Genomic DNA, 12381 nt, shown 5'->3' with positions numbered 1-12381 from the left:
TTCCAAGCCTTCCCTTTGTCTCTTGGCACTTCACACTGATCCCTTTGTCCTTCCCTCCCTCTTTGATCCTGTTGAGGACTGAAGCAGAGCTAAACCTCAAAAGAAGTAATAGATGATCAGGCTTCATTTACACAGAGCCTCTTAAAAATGGTGACAGTGTGCAATACTTTTAATGAAGCATCCATAGTTGTGAGGGTTAATTATCAAATTAGTGACAACATAGCATATAATTAATATAAATCATTAGCAATTATAATAGTAGTTGTAAATTAGTGGACTGAAGATGATCACAATGACTACTAAAATAATAATGAAATGTGTATCATCTCATTTGATTTTTATAACATCTTCTGTAGTTGCCATCTTATAGATTGGAAAATTTAGTCTCAGAGTTTAATTCTGATTAAATGATTTTGCCAAGGGCATAAAGCTGATAATTCATAGAGTTGAAATTGTTGGCTAGTCTGACCTGTAATGACTGAGACCTGGGAGTTAGGCTCAGAACCCTGGAACCAGATGACCTGGGCTTGAATCCCAGTTCTGCTCCTTGCATGCTAAGTTACTCAACCTCTCTGTGTCTGCCCCACAAGGCTGTTAGGAGGATTAAATGAGCAGTGTTTGATAATGTTTGGAACAATGCTTGGCATATCTACTACATTAGTGTTTGTAAAATAAATAAGCATTCCACATTACTTTTAAGAAGTTGAATAAATTAGCTGACCTTAGGAAATTTACCTGATCTTTCTAAGCTTCATTTTCTATTTATCCGCAAAATGGAGGTTATAATAGTACCGACACTGTAGATGCTTACAGCACTAATTGGACTCAATGTAGAGACCTCAATATAGTCCCTGGGACTTATTAAGGGCTCTATTTTTGTTAGCTATTGAACTAGTCTGGGTTGTCCAGAGAAATGGAACAAATAAGATACATATATTTACATATCTATGGACGTATATATTTTCTATAAGGAGTTGCCTTATGCAACCATGGAGGGTAAGAAGTAAGTCAAAGATCTGCAGAGATCAAGCTGCAAACCCAGGAGAGCCAATGGTGTACCTTCCAACCAAGTCCAGGTCTAAAACCAGATCTACGTCCCCACTTGAAGATGGTCAAGCAGAAAGCATTCTTTCTTATTTAGCCTTTTATTCTTTTCAGGCTTCAGTGACTCCCACCATCAGTCTACTGATTCGAAGGTTAATCTCATCCAGAAACATCCTCACAGACACACTCAGAAACAATGTTTACAATGGTCTGAATGTTCATGTCCCTCCAAAATTCATACATTGAATTCCTAACCCCCAAGGAGATGGTATTAGGAAGTGGGGCCTTTGGGAGGTGATTAGGTCATGAAGGCAGAGCCCTCATGGATGAGGTTAGCGCCCTTATGAAGGAGACCCCGGAGAGCTGCCTTGCCTTTTCTGCCGTGGGAGGTCACAGCGAGAAGTAAAGGACGGCCATCTAGGAAGCAGCTCTTCAACAGACACTGAATCTGCTGGCACCTTGATCTTCCAGGCTCCAGAACTGTGAGAAAGAAATTTGGGTTGTTTATAAGTCACTCAGTTTATGGTATTTCTTTTTTATAGCAGCCCAAATGGACTAAGACAATGTATAACCAAATATCCAGACACCCCCTGACCCAGTCAAGTTGTTACATAAAATTAACCACCCAAACTATTGTGGTTGTTTTTGTTGTGGTTATATTATCTTCTTATGTGGAGCTGAAATCAATGCAAGTAGATCAATCAGATCAACATTGAAATATAGACAAATGTAAATGGGTAATATGGATAATGTGTATTTTACATTTCTTAGGAGAACACACATATTATTCAAAGATTAATCTGCTTGGCTGAAAAGATAACTTCAACTACATTTTAAGGACATTTCTTCTCATAGATACACGTGTAGGTCAGGCACCAGACAACTTACGAATAATAAGTTGACTGACAAGACAGTAGACACAAAATAGACCAATGTATACAAATATTAGGACCTTCTTCGATTACTGTAATTTTAATGCATCAATTGGACAGCAGGCTTTTGAAGCTGCTAAATTAAGGCAGAGTTCTTGCAACACAAGACACCTTTGCATGTGAGGAGCACTTGCAAAACTTCACGGACAGTTTACTAAAAAAGACTGAAGGAAATTCCTACAAACTATTGGCAAAACTGTAAGTGCTGAGTTCACCTCTCCTCAAGCTGCCACTGTGAATATGTCACCTGCAGCTTTGTAACCTGGAGGACCCGGGCCTTGTGCCTGGGTCAGCCCCTGCCCACGTCCTCAGCTTTGTCTCCGCCTCCTCCCCTTTTCTCTCCTTCATTGATGCCGGACTTCTCTTAGTTCCATCAGTTGGCCATGCTCATCCTCACCTTCAGGCTTCTGCACACGCTACTCCTTTCTATGGGGAATGGTCTTTCCTCACTCCTGGTCAAGCCCTTCTCATCCTTCTCTTCTAGCTGAGGTATCATTTCCTCAAGGAGGGCTTCCATGATCCCCCAGATGAGTTCTGACCCCTCTGAGATATGATTCAGAGCAGATATTTTCCCCTCTCATAGCACTATCTCCCACTTAACTAATTTTCTTACTATGTTTTTTAGTAACTCTATATACCAAGATCATGTAAACTCCTGAGGAGAAGGGCCCACGTTTACTTTATGTTCTCAGTTTTTATCACAGTGCCTGACACAGGATAGCACCTCACTAAATACCACATTTAAGTGAATCTAAGATGCATTGATTGTAAGACACATTGGTATTTTATATACACCAAGAAGAAAAAACTTCCAATTAAAATTTGACATGATGCTTCTTATCATTTAGCACTTTTATTCTATATTTATTAGAAGATTTTGTTTAGTCTTATTTAGACACAGATTTTTATCATATATCACCCTTGTACATATATGAAAAGGGAAAAGGGAAATACATTGGTTATTACATTGGCCATCTCTTTCTTTTGAGCTTTGGCACTTTTTCCTTCAGGCTCTCACCCTCTCGCTATAACATCTGACTGAATTTATGCACAACGACTTAGGATCCTGATTCTGTTAAATATTGAGGACACCATAAGTTTTATCTAGTTAAATCCCTTTATTTTATAAATGAGAAAATTTGATATCCCTAGAGGTAAGAGGCCACATGCTCATAGTCACATGTGGAGAAATATAAAGCAGAGTAAACTGAGTAGATACTCCAGGGAAAGGTCATAGGCTAAGCACCTGCAAAGCCTAAACTCGTGCCTGTACATCTGTAATATACATTGTTTGAAAGCATCTGTTGGGAGCTGGATTGTGTCCCATCAAATTCATATTTTGACGCCCCAACCCCTGGTACCTTAAAATGTAGCTATATTTGGACATGCGGTCTTTAAAGAGGTGACCATGGTTAAAATGACGCTGTTAGGTGGACCCTAATCCAATCTGATGTGTGTCTTTATAAGAGAGATTAGGACACACAGAAAGAAACTCAGGGGCGCAGCTGGAAGGTGATCATCTACGGGCCAAGGAGAAAGGCCTCAGAGGAAGTCAGCCCTACCAGTGCTTTGATCTGGGACTTGCAGGCTCCAGAACTGTGGGCATAGAAATTTGTGTTTTTCACTCTCTGTCCATAGTATTTCGTTATGGCAGCCCTCAAACTAACACAACATCGTAATGAGGGAAGAGAAGAGGGGATTCAGAAAGATAAATACAAAGCAGGGAAGAGGCGTGTACTGGAGAGTTCTTACCAACTTGCAGTAAGATTGGGTTATTAGATTGTGTTGTTCAGGGAGGCCCGAGAGAAAGCAAGTCCTCCCTCAAACCACAGCACTCTTCCTCCCAAGGCTCTTGAGGCAGCTGTGCACTAGACAAGATTGCACACCTTGTTGTCCACTTGGCTTGGGGTCAAATTCCAGCAGAGAACTCTGGTTTGCTGGGTGGGGAGCAGGACAAGGGCTTCCTTGCCCTGAATTCACACCCGTGTTAGCCCCCAGTTGGTCGTGCAAGAGGACTGTGCACAAAAGAGAAGAAAATGCCACTCTTGGCAGGTTTTTTATTTCTTCTTGAGTAAATCTTAGCTATATATATTTCCCTAAAAAGTCAACCATTTCATCAAGATTTTAAAATTTGCTACTGTCTAATTGTACTTTTCTCATTAAAAAAATGCATCTTCTGTATTTATTATAGGCCTTTTCCCATTCCTTGTTTTGTCTTCTCCCTCTTTTTCTTCCCTACTCTTTACTGCTCTAAAGAGGACTTAAACTCCTCTACTGTATTTGGTTCCCTTGGAATCTTCAAACCCCTGGCCCTCACACACCATTGCCTCGTAACCTGCGCTCTTCCCAGGAGTTTCTCCGCGGCATAGCGGTCAGAGGCCATGCTTTTTTCCAGGCGTATCCCCTGATTCTCATGGTCGGTCAGTTTCAGACCTATGCTCTTCTTCTCAGTCTTCATTATCATGCTCCTGTCTCCTGTCTTGCACAGGCTGCATTTCACTAGCTTGTTGTTTACTCTTCTTGGAAGGAACTAGACCAATGCCTGCTGTTTATAAACAAATATAGTGTATGTGCTGCCTTCAGTCTCACCCACCAGCCACCTGAGCGTTTGTTCTGTTTGGTCAGACTTCTCACATGTGTGACAAGAGAGAAAATGGTTACACACAGTTTCCATTTCCGTTTCTGGAGTCTGACAGCCTTTTCCCTGACGGCAACCCTATTGAGGCCATCATGTGCCACCCTTTCTCAAGCTCCTCCACACCAACTTCCTTTTGTCACAGTTTGTGTTAGTGCACTAATTGAAGAAGGATGGTACTCAGAAGGCTCTGCCCTCAGGCTCTTCCCACGCATGTGCGTAAGGCCCGCTCCTATCTTCTGGACAGTTGAGTCCTGTCTGGTGCAGGCTCTGTATGGATATAAAAAGGGGCATGATGTCCCGGGCGAGGGAGAGGCGTGAGAGTGCCATCTCGCTTGCCTCAAAAAGTAGATTCTATGCAGCAGCAGGACTCATGCTCAGTGTTTCAGTTGGTTCCTCTCCTCTTTCTGAGAAGGACAAGCAGTGAGGAAAGAAAAAGGTATTTTCCTTTCCGTTATCTTCCTTTCGCAGAACAACAGATTTGCTCTCTTTTCAGAAGCAAAGTATGTGTGGGACAAAATTTGTGGTTCCCATTTCATCATTTTAATTCTAGTTTTAGGCAATTGTGTGAGTTTTCATCTTTTTCTCTGACTTCTAAGTGGCAGTTTGTCTTGCCATTTTACTTGTGACATATCACAGAATATCTTGGAATATCTGGAATATCCTAGCTGCTCAATAAATAGTTCATTTAACAAATGCATGCATCACCACTATTTTATCACTGAGTTATTAGGACAATCAGCTAGAAGAAATTTTAAACTAGCCTTCCCTATTAAGGTTGGTTTTGTTAAATTTTGGTGCCAATTTTATTTTCTTCCTACCTAGTAATATGCCTATGACTATAACAAAGGCTAATGACTTCATTTGGAAACTTAAAATGTGAGAAATTGTATTAAGATCAATCATTCATTCCACAAACATGTACTGAGTGCCTATTTAGGCTGGCACTATGCCGTGGTAGAATTCTTTCCAGACCCAAGGGGGATAGGAGTCTGGGGTGGCTATATAAATATGAAAAGCACAGGTTAAATATATAAATATATTTTCATATTAAAAATAATTACAATGTATTATGAGATATGATAAAGGTATGTAAAATGTGCCATGAGATACAGAAGGGGTAACATTTGACTTATGTTATGGGTCTTTAGAGAAAACCATGAAGGCAAAGAGTTATGAAGAATGGTGCTCTAAGAGGAGGAGCATTTCTGGGGAAGGTGGTAATACTCAGAGTCTGGAAAAGTCAGGGAATTGCATGTAGTTAATTGTGATTGAGAAGAGAGAATGGATGGTAACTAGAAAGATTTGAACATGCAGTTACTTATGGATCACTGAGGATAACTTTTACCTAGAAGGCATGGATGGTACTGGATTCAGAAGAGTAACCATAAGCCAGAGTGATAATCATGAGAAGATATGTGAGTGTGGGGCTGTGAGAAGCATATGTTGATAAGGGTTATATCACTGGATAAAGCTTCCTTTGAGGAAATGGATTTAAAATAGCATTGTATGGGTTAGCAGAAAGTGCTGAGCGAATTATTGTGTACTTATAGAAAGAGATGTGTGATCACTAGCTCCCTTGAGCTGGGGTTTGAGCTGTGTTGCTGCTTCAATCAGCCAGCACTCCTTTGGTACTCCTTGGAATCCTGGCTTAAAACACTGGCTCAAATCCAAGAAGGGAAAAGTACAGATAAAATATGAGCTAAGAATGCTCGGAGAACAGAACAAAATGGACAACCAGTGAAATTGTTGGGGAAACATCATCACAGATATTCGAGGACTCCTCGTTGATGTCAGAGGAGTGCTGTCCTGAGGGAATGTATAACCTTAAATAGTGAATATAAAATTAGAAAACTACTATTAAGTAAGGGGTTTAGAGGAAGAGTGGGTCCCGGCAAGCAGGAGCTGAGGTTTATGATGTTAAAATCATAAAGAATGGACACTTACTCTTGTTCAAGACGCAGGCCTTGGCTCTAGAGACTCTTGTATAAACCCCATCATGACCGTACCAAATCTCTACCATTTTATTCAAAAGCAAACCCCACTCCTACCACTGTTGGCTTTGCATCTGCTACCCATGCTCTTTGGCATTATTTAGGCTTTCTAAACTTTTATTTCTTCATGCTTTCAGTTAGGAGAGACATCCACTGTCATGACCTCTACAAAAATTTAAATGGTAATGAGATACACACACACACACACAAAATCAGATTTTAAAATAAATTTTGTATTTAAATTGAGAAACTATAGTCTATCCAAGAATGTTCTTGAGGTTTTATTTAAATAGGTGTCCAAGTGTCCTGTGGGTGGAGATATAAAAAAATTTCACTATTTTGCATATTTTTTAGTTACCCAAATTACTGCCCAGGCTAAAGTGAGGAAGTATAGTGCTGAGATAGCTTTCAAGGATGATAGGAAGCCATCATTATCCCACTTAGTAGATACCTGCCACTGGACGTGATGAAAGGGACCAAGGGTACAATAATACTCAGATTTTTTCCTTAATGTAGTTTCATTTCTAGATTTCTTTTGAGAAGGACATGCACAGCATTATAACAACCATGGGGCCACTGCTGAAAGGTGCCTCAGTCCTGTGGGGGAGGATGGGGAGGTATGGTGAATTGGACCTGCTTTTTCATGTAAGAAGTGTTTGAGTTTGCTTTAAAAATTAAACACAATTGAGGCCAGCCTGGTGACATAGTAGTTAAGTTCATGCACTCCTCTTTGGCAGCCTGGGGTTCACAAGTTCAGATCTCAGGCACAGACCTAGCACTGCTTGTCAAGCCATACTATAGTGGCATCCCACATAAAGTAGAGGAAGATTGGCACAGATGTTAGCTCAGTGACAACCTTTCTCAAGCCAAAAGAGGAAGATTGGCAACAGACTTTAGCTCAGGGCCACTCTTCCTTACAAACACAAACGAAAATTAAACAATTTAAAAAGAAAGAAATAAAAATAACAATGAGACACATGCCATCATTTTGTTACCAGGCATATTAAGTTAATAAATAATATACGGATTTGATTCTGCATTTCTTGATAACTTTGTCAAAATGGGAGACATGTCGGCTTCATATTGTCCCATAAGAGAAATAATACCAGCTCATCTGCATTTGCATTTGAGTGGCACGAATTCAAAGAGGCATTCACCTTGTAAGTCTTTATATAAAGGTTGTGGGATAACACATCCAGCAAGGTTTTCAATTAGGATTTTGCCAAGGACACATCTATGTTGTTCAAAATGGAGTTTTAGGTGTCTGTTATCTGTAAAAGTTGGGGAATGACATTCCAGCATCACTCAGGGAAGGCAATTCAGCAGGGAAATGAGGTGATCCAGGAATATTCCTTCCTAATGGTCTTTCTCAATGCAGGAGTTAAGTTTAGAGAATCTAGGACAATGCCTGGTTAAAATGCACATTACGTTATTTCTCTGATATATCAGTTGCTTAAAGTGATCCATTTACCAATGCTCAGAGTTGACTTTTGGTATTCATCTTGTGAGAACCTGGAGTAGAGTTATTGTCAAATGAATATGATTTATTGGTTGAAATGGGACTCACGTGTTTGAGGGACATCTGCCTCTGTGACGTTCCTCTCTCTTGGTTTGTCACCACCCCTGTAGCTATTCAATCTTGATTTTCCTTCTGCCCATGATTTAAGTGTTGGTGCTTTTCACTGTTTTATTCTCACTATGAGAACTTTTCCTGCAACAGCATATTCACTCTCTTCAACCACCATTTGTATAGTGATGACGTCTCAAGCTACATTTCCAGTTGGGATATCTCTCCTGGGATCCAGGCTTCTAATTCCTACAATATCTCCATTTGGAAGAATATATGTATATATAAATAGATAGTGCAAACCCCACTTCTTCAAAACCAAACTTAGCAGATTCACTCTCACGTCTATGTTTCTTAAATTGATACCACTATTCAGCCAGTCTTTCAAGGGGGCCATTCATCTGGAAGTCATCTAAGATGTATCCCTTTGCTCATCTTTCACCTCTTACATTACAGAATTCTGTCGGTTTTCTCATTCTTCTTCCTTTATGGCAATTGTCTAAGTCCAGGTACTAACTTAAATGGTACTAATTTAAAATTTAATGGAGTTATTTTAATAACAACCCTCCTGCCCCCCGCACACATACATACAACACTCAACTGGAGCTCCTTAATATCATGGATTTTTATCTCATTTTTGCGTCTCTGGCACTTATTTCTAGTTGCTAAAAGTTTACTGAATGGATGTGTAAAGGGACAAAAAAGGTAAATGAATTTGAATGTCTCTGTCTTTACATTTAAAAAAAGAGGCTAGAGCTTGTGTCATTTCATTTCTTTCTCTTCTCTCAGCTTCTTTGGAGGTTTTTGCCTTTGCTAGCCTGGATGCTTCTTTGGGATTTTATATAGAGAATTAAGATAAGAGAAGGAGAGAGAGGAGAGAAAGAGGTCTTGAGAGAGAGCTTGAGGAAGAATTACTCAGAGGACCTTTGCAGGGTATTTGAAAAGGTGAATGTAGTATATTAATAAAATGGATGCGACAGAAAAGGGAGATTTCAGAATATGTTGGGGTGGTCAGAAATTCTCCTTAAGTGTTGAGAAATGTAAGTAGAAGAAAAGAGATATGCAAGATATAATTTGAAATGACTTCTTGGTTGCCTAATTGTGCATATGCCCTGACAAAAGAGTCAGAGATTCAATGCAGGTACAAATAATGGAATACAGAATACTTAAATGAGTGAGCGTGTGAATGAATGAATGGGCAAGAGCCTGACCACACTGTCATCTGGATGGAGGGCATTTCATTTCTGCATAGAATTTACTGCAGGTTGTCCACAGGTAATGGGAGACATCTGTTGTAGCCAGAGAATTCTGTGGCATTTGATTTAGAAGAAGCAATTTTGATTTAAAAGTTTTCAAGATCAGGTGATAATTATTTCACAATAGTAAAGTTTCTTTAATAGAGCTGTATCCTGCTGAGCCTATTAAAATACATTCATATGTGAATGTGTGTCAAAGCACTGAATAAATTGATCTGTTCGATGAGATTGCTTAATATTTTCCAATTAAATTATATTTGCAAATATAAATTTCAGTTTTAACATAGTTGGTGTAGAGCTTTGTGAGTGTATATATATATTTTGTTATGGTTAATGTTCAGTGAATATGTTCAGCTATCTTTAATTCACTTTCTAGTTATGAAAATAAATTTCTTATTAGCTTAGCAAAGAATGATTGCTCTAACAGATGCAGCCAACCACCTAGTCACTATTTAAACACGTGCTATAGGTCAGGGACATAGGCTTGATTTTCACATCATTACCAATGGATTTTTTTTCTGTCATAAGTTTATTTCTGTTCACCGTAATGTGAGCAATTTCATTAGAAAATATCTTCAAGGAAGCATTAATAGTTTAAGAGTGAGAGAATGATGATCTCATTTGGTTCACAGGCAGTTTCTTTTTACAAGTTTGTAGCGCAACTAATTTATAATTTTAAATAAGTTGAAATTTCCCTTATAAAGATAATATAGATATTTTATTTTGAAGACTTAATTGGATAGTTTGACAAATATTTTATTCCATCACTAAGGACTGGTTCTGAACTATTTGATATTTCCCATTATTGCTCTGACTCCCTGCTCCTCCCTTTCAGTTTTGGGTCTTGGAGTTACCAAATGCCAGGACTGGAGTCCCTCGGCTCCTTGGACCTGTGCTGTCCAGCATGCTGGCCATTAAACACAGTGGCCATGGCACATCTGAAATGTGGGGAGTCTGAACTGAGATGGGTTGTAAGTGTGAAATGCACACCTGATTTCAAAGACAGTTTGAAAAAAAGAACATATTTATCTCATAGTTTTTTATATGTTTATTTTTTATATACATGTTGAAATAATTTTATCTATTTCTTTTTAGTTTTTGATGTGGCTACTAGAAAATTTTAAATTACCTATGTGACTTGCATTATACTTCTATTGAATAGTGTTGCTTTAGACTATAGAAAAATAGTCAGAGGATTGTGAGGGAAAAAGCACGTAAAACACTGACCAGCTCAAACTGGTTTTGCTTCTTTAAAACAGGTTATTTTAATCAAGCCTTGCCTAATAACAGAGATGGCACTGCCCATGTGCCAGGTGGGAACCAATAGCCCTAGGTTGACCCCGAACGATTGGAGCCCTTTACGAAGCAAGAAGTCCCTCAATAAGGAAAATCCTGCATCCAGGTAGCTTGATTACCTTATATGGCCTGATTTGAGACTGGCCAATCAGCTTACAGATGCAATTTAGTAACCCTTAACTCCTTAAATTTCACCCTGAATCTTGGATTGAGGAGCCGGATTTGAGAGGCTTGCCTCCTGTCTCCTTGCTGGTCGACCTCTCAATGAAGCTCTTTCTTTTCTCAAAAGCTGGCGCCATAGTATTGGCTTCTGTGTGTCTCAGGCAGTGAACTGTTGCTCAGTAACATGAGTCTGGTGATATAATTTGCTTAGATGTCAGTGGATATGTGAACTTTAATAATTCTATTAGCCCGAAACATTTCTGATAATGTGTCTCCAAATATATACCTGTTAAATTCTTTGTGTGTGTCATGAAGCTAAGGTGTTGATAAGAGAATTTGCTCTTAAGATTTCAGTGATACAATGACTTCTTATTGACATAATGATAATTTTTGGTAATCTAGCAGTCACTATTACATTCCAGGCAATGTTGGTAGGCTGTGTGATCTTTCAAGTCTGGGGAAAGCAAAAACTTCAGCTTCTCTGATGGAAATGGCTTTTAACCAGAAGTTATAAGACCTAGGTTAAACCAAAGCTTTCTTGGCTACCAACAAACTGTCTACATGTTCTCCAGTAAAAACTTGTCTTGCTGGGAGCCAACAATGTTTCTGTATCTATAAGAAGGGGAAAACTAATAATAGCAACCCAACCTATTCACAAGGTTATTGTGGCAAATGAAATCGTAATTGTTAGAGTGTTCAGTAAAATTTTTTGTAAACCCTCATTACATGTATAAGTGTTGTGATTTTAATACCTTTCAATATATAGACAGTGAAATTGTATGTACATTTTGATCAGAAAATGTACAAGTAGAATTATTTAGTAGAGGTCTTGCAGGGCCTACACTGGTATTTAATTTCCCTCCCTGCACCAGAATCCAGCCAGAGATTATGACCTTTACTGCTTCTGTTTTCAGTTCCTCTGCAGCTCATCATCACAGTTAGAAAATCATAAACTTCTGTCTTTTTCTGTAAGAACTTTAGACAGCAGCTAATGACCCTGTGCTACAAATAAAAAAAATTTAGCTCACTAGCACTACTTTGCACTTTCGCTCCTCTCACCTCCCAAGTTATATAACCTATACCACGATTTAATGCTTGTATTGCTTCTCTTTTTTAACTTTAAATAATATAATTAAACCTATCACTCTCTTTTTCATTAACTTAGACAGTATCTCTTGGTTTCTCCTTGCGTAAAATAAAGACATTAGTGTCCCTACCACATTTGTCAGCTCTCCTCCTGCCCTCCATCTCATAATTTCTTTTAACTATGCCATTATTTTATATCTTCAAAGTTTCTCTTCAACCTTAAACTCTTCCTATTGAATGATGCCAAAATTGATAACCTATAAACACATCTTCCATTCTTATGATTAGATAAAGTGTATTCACAGCAGAACCCAGCAGTAAGGTTTGCTTTCCCTCAAAGGGTCTTTGCACAATTTTGCTGAGGCTTCCTTCTTATGGACTTAAAATGCCTAATCTAGGTATCATGGAG

At 38.9% G+C, this 12381-nt stretch overlaps 1 protein-coding gene across 1 annotated transcript in view; it reads right to left on the bottom strand.

Annotated features, from left to right (window-relative positions):
• Positions 1-1142: 1142 nt before the first annotated feature.
• The window catches only part of EMCN (endomucin), a 119337-nt gene continuing 108098 nt past the window's right edge, over positions 1143-12381 (bottom strand). Inside the window, exon 11 of the mRNA XM_046656385.1 lies at positions 1143-1524. The gene's annotated coding sequence lies outside the window, so the exon portion shown is untranslated. The remainder of the gene's footprint in view (positions 1525-12381) is intronic.

This window comes from Equus quagga, chromosome 3, assembly GCF_021613505.1.
Source record: "Equus quagga isolate Etosha38 chromosome 3, UCLA_HA_Equagga_1.0, whole genome shotgun sequence".
In the NCBI taxonomy this organism is placed as follows: Eukaryota; Metazoa; Chordata; class Mammalia; order Perissodactyla; family Equidae; genus Equus; species Equus quagga.
The sequence above is the reverse complement of the archived record's forward strand: the minus strand, read 5'-3'. Positions and strand labels throughout refer to the sequence as shown.